The sequence below is a fragment of the Drosophila navojoa genome, chromosome 4 (assembly GCF_054131105.1).
Source record: "Drosophila navojoa isolate 15081-1374.11 chromosome 4, UAZ_NAV_1.0, whole genome shotgun sequence".
NCBI lineage: Eukaryota > Metazoa > Arthropoda > Insecta > Diptera > Drosophilidae > Drosophila > Drosophila navojoa.
In genome coordinates this window covers 26,020,107-26,027,006 of record NC_142892.1, presented here as the reverse complement: position 1 = coordinate 26,027,006, position 6,900 = coordinate 26,020,107, and positions in this window count along the sequence as shown.

The window sequence follows — 6,900 nt, the reverse complement described above, 5'->3', positions numbered from 1 at the left end:
CCAAGTAAATAACTTTGCAGGATAATAAAATGCGCAAGCGAAGAAGAGAGCTAAGAAGACTTTCACAATCCCAATATACGAGAATTACGAATTTCTGTGTGTAAGGAGGGGCGACTAAAGGTGTGTCAACAAAGCGGCGGCGCAAAAAGAATCTCAGATTATTGAACAAGGACAACGTCATGATCACTATGAGGAGATCGTAATGACCATGACGTATGATTTATACTTGTATGTGTGCGCAACTAAAACACAATAGGCAGAGAGGACCGTCGCAGAGCAAATGCCTAGCAGAGGAAACGTCGTGTTTTGCTGGCAACCCGTTTTTTAGGGTTGCCAAAGGGGATGGTGTTCCCTTTTCCCGTTTTACAAAGCAAACTGCGTTTCACCCCTTCGCGTAAATGAAATAGAGGCAGCAGGCTGCAGGAGGCAGGATCGCGAAGTTCAATTTTTTGCGCGCGCGTCGCAGCATCGAATTTTTTTTTTTTTTAGTTTTCAACGCATTCGCCGGATTTAGTCGTTGAAAGTGCGTGGATGGACGTGCAACGGGCTACGCAAAAGTTGAAGTGCAATAGTGTTAAAATGATAGAAATATTTAAAATTTACAGATAGTGTGTCATTTGCTAGAGAAAAACAATATGAATAAGAGAAAAACCAAACACATACCAACTTTTCATCTCAGTGGAACGTGGCGTGCGCACATATTTATATTGGATTGGATTTTGCGCACTTGAAACTTTAAAGTGTAAAATTTGAGAGAGGGCCAACGCCAAAGAGAGAGTGAAAACGCCGACAAAAGCAAAATCCGCCGATAAGAGAAAAACACGCATTCGAGGAACTAAGCAGAAAAAGCATTTCTGGCATATTTTTGTGTCTAGCTGCTGGAAATGTTGAACTTGTTGACAAAAACAAAAGAAACTAATAGTCAAAATTTAACCAAACTGCACAAAAGTTTTACCAACAAAACCATTATAAGAGCGCACAGTAAAATTCGAATTTCAATCAAAATTATTCTAAAACTAAAAAACATGTGGCTTTTGGTAAGATTTTCAGCAAATGGAATCCACGAATTCTTTATAGATTGGCAAAACACAATTAATAGAATTGAGTAAACAAATTTTGCATTTTTACGAAATGCGCAACATATGTATGTACATACATATCTAATGCCCCAGTGCCTGTATGTACATACATATGTTAGTGTGTGTGCATATGAGTTTACTTGAGACTTTTTAAAAATGGCCGCGAATGTGAGCGAGAAGGATAGCAACATGGTCAGCCGCACATCTTGAGCTGTTGCTTAAATTGTTCAATTGTATTTTTGGCAAATAAGTTTTGTTTGTTGCATATATCTTATAATTTTAAAATTAATAAATATAGTGTTTCGTTGATCAAGCAGAAATAATTTATTCAGTTGCAAATAAATAAATAATAAAAATTAAAAAGTTTGCAGTCGGGCGTAACCGACTCCGGAATACTCATTCACCCTGCAGAAAATTCTCGATTTGCCACGCCCCTACTGGGCGTAGACATTTTTAGCCAGTGCATAGAACAAGCTAACGTTAACCTAACTGCAAAATTTGGATGCTTACGCTCAAAAAATGAGAAAATTACAGGGTATTTTTCGATATGCCACGTCGCTAAAGAGGCATAACAATATTTTTTGGGGAATCAATAGAGGAAGCTTCTAGCTCTTATACCTTAGGAGATATAAACTTTTGCGGTTGGCACGCCCGGCCCGATAGCCAGGTTCGCCTGAGGCTGCGCTATAGACTGACTTGACTATGCTTATTTATTTACTTCTATACAGCGCAGAAAATTTGTTAAAGCGTACTATGTGTAGGTCTCAAATGTGAGTGTAAATCAATTTATGAGCGTGTAGTGAATTAAATAATAAAAGTTTAAAGTCAAAAGAGTTTGTCCTAACATCCAGTCTAGAATTGGAAAATGCATTTTATATTTGCCACGACCCTAGTGGGTGGATCAGGAAAAATTTAACACTTTATAGATCGGAAATATACACGAATGTGTTCTGAATTCAAGTCCCTAGCTTCAATAGCGCCATACGGACAGCAAGTAAGAAGACTATAGTCGAGACTTGTACAAAGGGGGGTGGATATAAGGGTGGGGGTAAAATACAACAAAAGCCTAAATTAAATAAAATCAAAATAGGTCTACACTTATAATTTGGAAGTTCTAGCTCTAAAGGTGTAGGAGATATAATTAACTATAACTAGTTAACTATAACTAGCTTTCGATAAAGTTTTTAATCGATAAATATCGAGAGTAGTTATCGATTTTTAGAGAAGAACTGTATATGCACGTGATATAAGAAAAAATTTCATGTCTCTAGCTTTTATATCTTCTGAGATCGACGCGTTCATACCCTGATTTCTCATTTTCAATGGGTCAGTACAATAAGTAAAACAGCTCTAGTCGAGACTGCTCGACTTTGAGATCCCCTAACCCTTCGAGCAACTGATATTTCAATAATTCTTTGCTTCACACACACGCATAAACATGCATGGGCTTCAGTGTGGGCTTACTATGAGAACTTAATTGTTTAATAACTCTTCTTGTGGGCGTACGTTCTTCATGAAACTTCAAGATTGTGATTATAATATTAAAATGCGTATATCTGCCTAAGAACAAGTCTCGAGTATATTAAATGCGCTTTTTACAGATTTGAGGGTGAGCGGGTGAATTAGATAAAAATTCCAAATTTTATAAAATGCATCTGAATATATATTTAAAATTTGAAGACTCTAGCTTTAAAGATGAAGGATATTTAATTTTATAGCTGATTTTATAAGGGTTTTTATCGATAACAAAATAAGGGGATGAATTATCGATTTATTGAAATAAACTTGATATCCGCGCTATATATACAGACGCTATATATACAGACAAAAACAGTTCAAATCTCTAGCTCTTATATCTTCTGAGATCGTTCAAACATACGGACAGGCGGACGGACGGACAGACGCACAGCACTAAACTCAGCTCGTCGCCCTGATCAAGAATATATTTACTTTATGGAGTCTGCCTCCTCACGCCTCCTTCTGCCTATTACATTGTTTAAAAAAAAAACTACTATTCCCTGATTTCATATTTTCAATGGGTTCAGGGTAAGAAATTGAATATATAGGATATATATAAATACATACATATGTGTATACTCTTGATTACCTTTGGTTAATAACGTTTCAAAGATCGCTCGATACGATCAGTAGGGGCCTCTCTGTTATTTCTAGAGTTCTAGTTCTAGAGACATATACTCTCGGGTGCATCTACGCCCATGAAGGGCGAAGCAAACAAAGTAAAAAAGGTTTTATACTCATTCTCGAAAGTGAAATGAGTATATTGTTTTTGCACAATGAAGCTAAAGGCCTTAAATTTGGTATATATGGGCAGGTTGACCTCCCAAGTTCAACGAGCTATGATGGATTTATCTCCGCCCAAATGCGGCGTGGCATACCACAGAAGTTTATATCTCCTTCAGTATAATAGCTAGAAGCTTCAAATTCGGATAGCTAGGTTACTAGTAATCTCCTCTATCGATGTCCCAAAAATAATTGTTACGCCTCTTTAGGGGAGTGGCATATCCAAAAATATCCTGTAATTTTCACAATTTTTTAGCGTAAAAATTCAAATTTTGAATTTAGGTTACCGTTAGCTTGTTCTATGAGTTGGCCAAAAATGAGTGTCTACGGCCAGTAGGGGCGTGGTAAGTCGAGAAAACCAGTTTTCTGCTGCATTAGAGCAATACTTCGCTACTAAATTGCTGATGGGGTGTGAATGAGTATTCCATAGTCGGTAACGCCCGACTGAAACGTTCTTATACTTGTTATTGAAAATGTGACTTGCGTTTTGGAATGTACACACATTTAAACATTATGATTACGTTCTTTAGAACGTTGCATTAAGATTGTCCGCCTACAAGAGAAATTCTTTAACTAACTGCAGTGCAGTCGCTGCTTAGTGCTCAGTTGTCAGAGCGCGTGCTTATACGTACGTGTGGATACATGTGTATGTATAACTGCATAAAAGAAGTGAAGAATGATTAGAATATCAGCTTGGAGAGTTCAGGGTATCTCCTAGTCAGGTAGTCTCGACTAGAGCACTCTAACTTGCTCTAACCATATTAATACGATCCAACAGCTGAAAATCAACAAAAAAATAATAATGATTATTTTCGAGTAACAATACTGTTAGCTTTATTCAATAATGTAGACCCGAACTTGAGCTAAACCGGCAGAAATTTCTTAAATTGATTAAGATGTCACAGAATTAATAAAAAACAAATTTTGGAAAATTGGTTAAAGAACATGGACGAACGTAAATAGTTCGAATAGTTAAGGAAGAGCAGAGGTTACAATTCGCCGAATACTTCTTAGAAGGAGAGTGCTAGGCGTGTACTCCAAATGTAGAATCCATGGCCTTAAAAACATCGAAACATCGCTCTCCATTTGAATTCGTCGCTTGCGATACGATCGTAACAGAGACAGATAACTAACCATATATCAAACAACCCTTAACGCTGACAGCAAGGGGAACGAACTAACACTATTGAAAAGGTCGAACGGTTAAGGGACTGTATATGCACATACATTTTTTTATTTTTAGGCGGTCAGTCAGTAAGAATACCAATAAGGGTTGATAGAAGTCAACGAACATAACATTTATAGGCCTGCTCGGGCATTCAGCTGGTCAGTGAAATAGCCAATGGTCGAAAGGTCCAATTCAAAATGGCAAATCTAAAACAAGTAAGAAGGCTCTAGTCGAGACTGCTCGACTAGAAGATACCCTGAGCCCTCCAAGCTGATATTCTAATCATTCAGCACTTATTTTATACACGCACACATACATATATTTGTATCCACACTCACGCATAAGCCTACGCTCTGCTAACCGCGCAGTAAGCAGCGATTGCGCTTGGGCTGCGCTGCAGTATGGGCAAAATTATGGGAATTTATTTGTTGAATAATTTTCTTTGTAGACAAACAGCGTAATCATATGCTGAACATGTATGCACATTCCAAAGCACATGTGGGCGAAGGCGACGTGGTATCAAAAGTCTGTTAATTACAAAATGTTTGTAATCACTATATGTACATATATACACTTTAAATCTGAAATCTCCAGATCTAATAGTATTCCAATGAGGCTCAAACAACAAAACAAACAAAATATGTAACATGCAATGCGTTACAGAAATTTTATCTTATGTTTTCCAATATGCTCAAAAATAATGATAATGATATCTCTTGAATAGCAATCCACTCATTCCTACTAGCTTTAGGACTTATAAATAAATATATAATTATTCTGATTTGCAGATAACTCTAAGTGCCTATGTGTATGTACATATAACCATTGATAATAAAATCTATAAAATCTGTAAAGCCGACATTACGGACCCAAGACTTTTCGAACAAGCGTCACGCCGCTAGTCACAAATGAAGTGGCGCACTTTTCGAAATCATTATGGCAAAGCTGAAATAGATTCACAAATGCAACGCCATCTAGCAAAACTAAACTAAACTTGCTGCTGATGTGATTCTAAGAATATGCTAGAAGTTTGAATGTACATACATATGTGCAAATGCAAATGTATAGGAAAACTGTTATAGTTGCAGCAACTTTACTGTTGTTGCTGCTAATTGGGCAAACATATCGTCGCATTACCGCGAAATTATTGTATGTTGATTTTTTGCAAAATTGAAACACAGAACGGATAGAAAACGTCTGTCTCATATACATACATACATACATCTAACTATATATATAAAAGAGAGTTGTGTAAAAGTTTTCCTACACTTATAACTCGAGATCTGCCGGACCAATTTTCATGGTTTTTGATACATACTTGATACATACTTATAAAAATGCGGTTTTTTCCCTAAGGATTCAAATTTCCATTGATACTCAGTAGGCTTGATAACAGTAACAGTTTTCGGTCCTGCTCTCATATTATACAATAGTATAGAAGTAAATAAACAAATGTAGTCAGTCAGTCTACGGCACAGCCTCAGACGAACCTGAATATTCTTAAAAAAAGCACAGAAGCTAAATATCTCGAAAGTTCAGTTATTTGTTTGTCTCAAATCATATATTTATATTTCTCGATTATATTATGTGGTTTTGTGCGAGGGCATATTCAGTATTACTGTTAATAAAAATGCCGCGTCCTAGAATATCTAATCTTTCCAGGCGGACCCATGATGCAATTTGGCAACGGAATATCGCGAGTCAATTATCTGACGAAGAACGAGAAATCGCTCGAGAAAGGTGCTGCGTTAGTACCCAGCAAAGAAGGGCCTTAATTCGTGCTTCTCATTAAAAGATGAGCTTATCAACAAAGTATTTCCGAATGTCATTGCTTTCCACAAAAATACTAAATGGTTAAGTGAGCAAGCGATTTTGGCGGCTAAAAATGAAGATGTGAATGACCTTTATCTTATAATTCAAAATAAAATCGTTGGTACTCTGTATTTATTCAAATCTATAGACTGTGTGACAAACGAAGAAGAAGCCACTAATTATCCAACTGAATTTTTGAACTCCTTACATGTGCCTGGTTTACCACCGCACAATTTACAACTGAAGGTTGGCTCGGTAGTTATCATGCTTAGAAATTTAAACCAACCAAAACTCTCTAGCTCTTATATCTTCTGAGATCTCGGCGTTCATACGGATGGACGGACAGATGGACAGGGCTATATCGACTCAGCTCTTCGTGCTGATCAAGAATATATATACTTTATGGGGTCTGCGATGATTCCTTCTGCCTGTTACATACTTTTACATAAAAACATTATACCCTGATTTCCCATTTTCAATGGGTTCAGGGTATAAAAATAAGAAATCAATTCACTCTAGTTTCGGAAAAAATCAATTTCA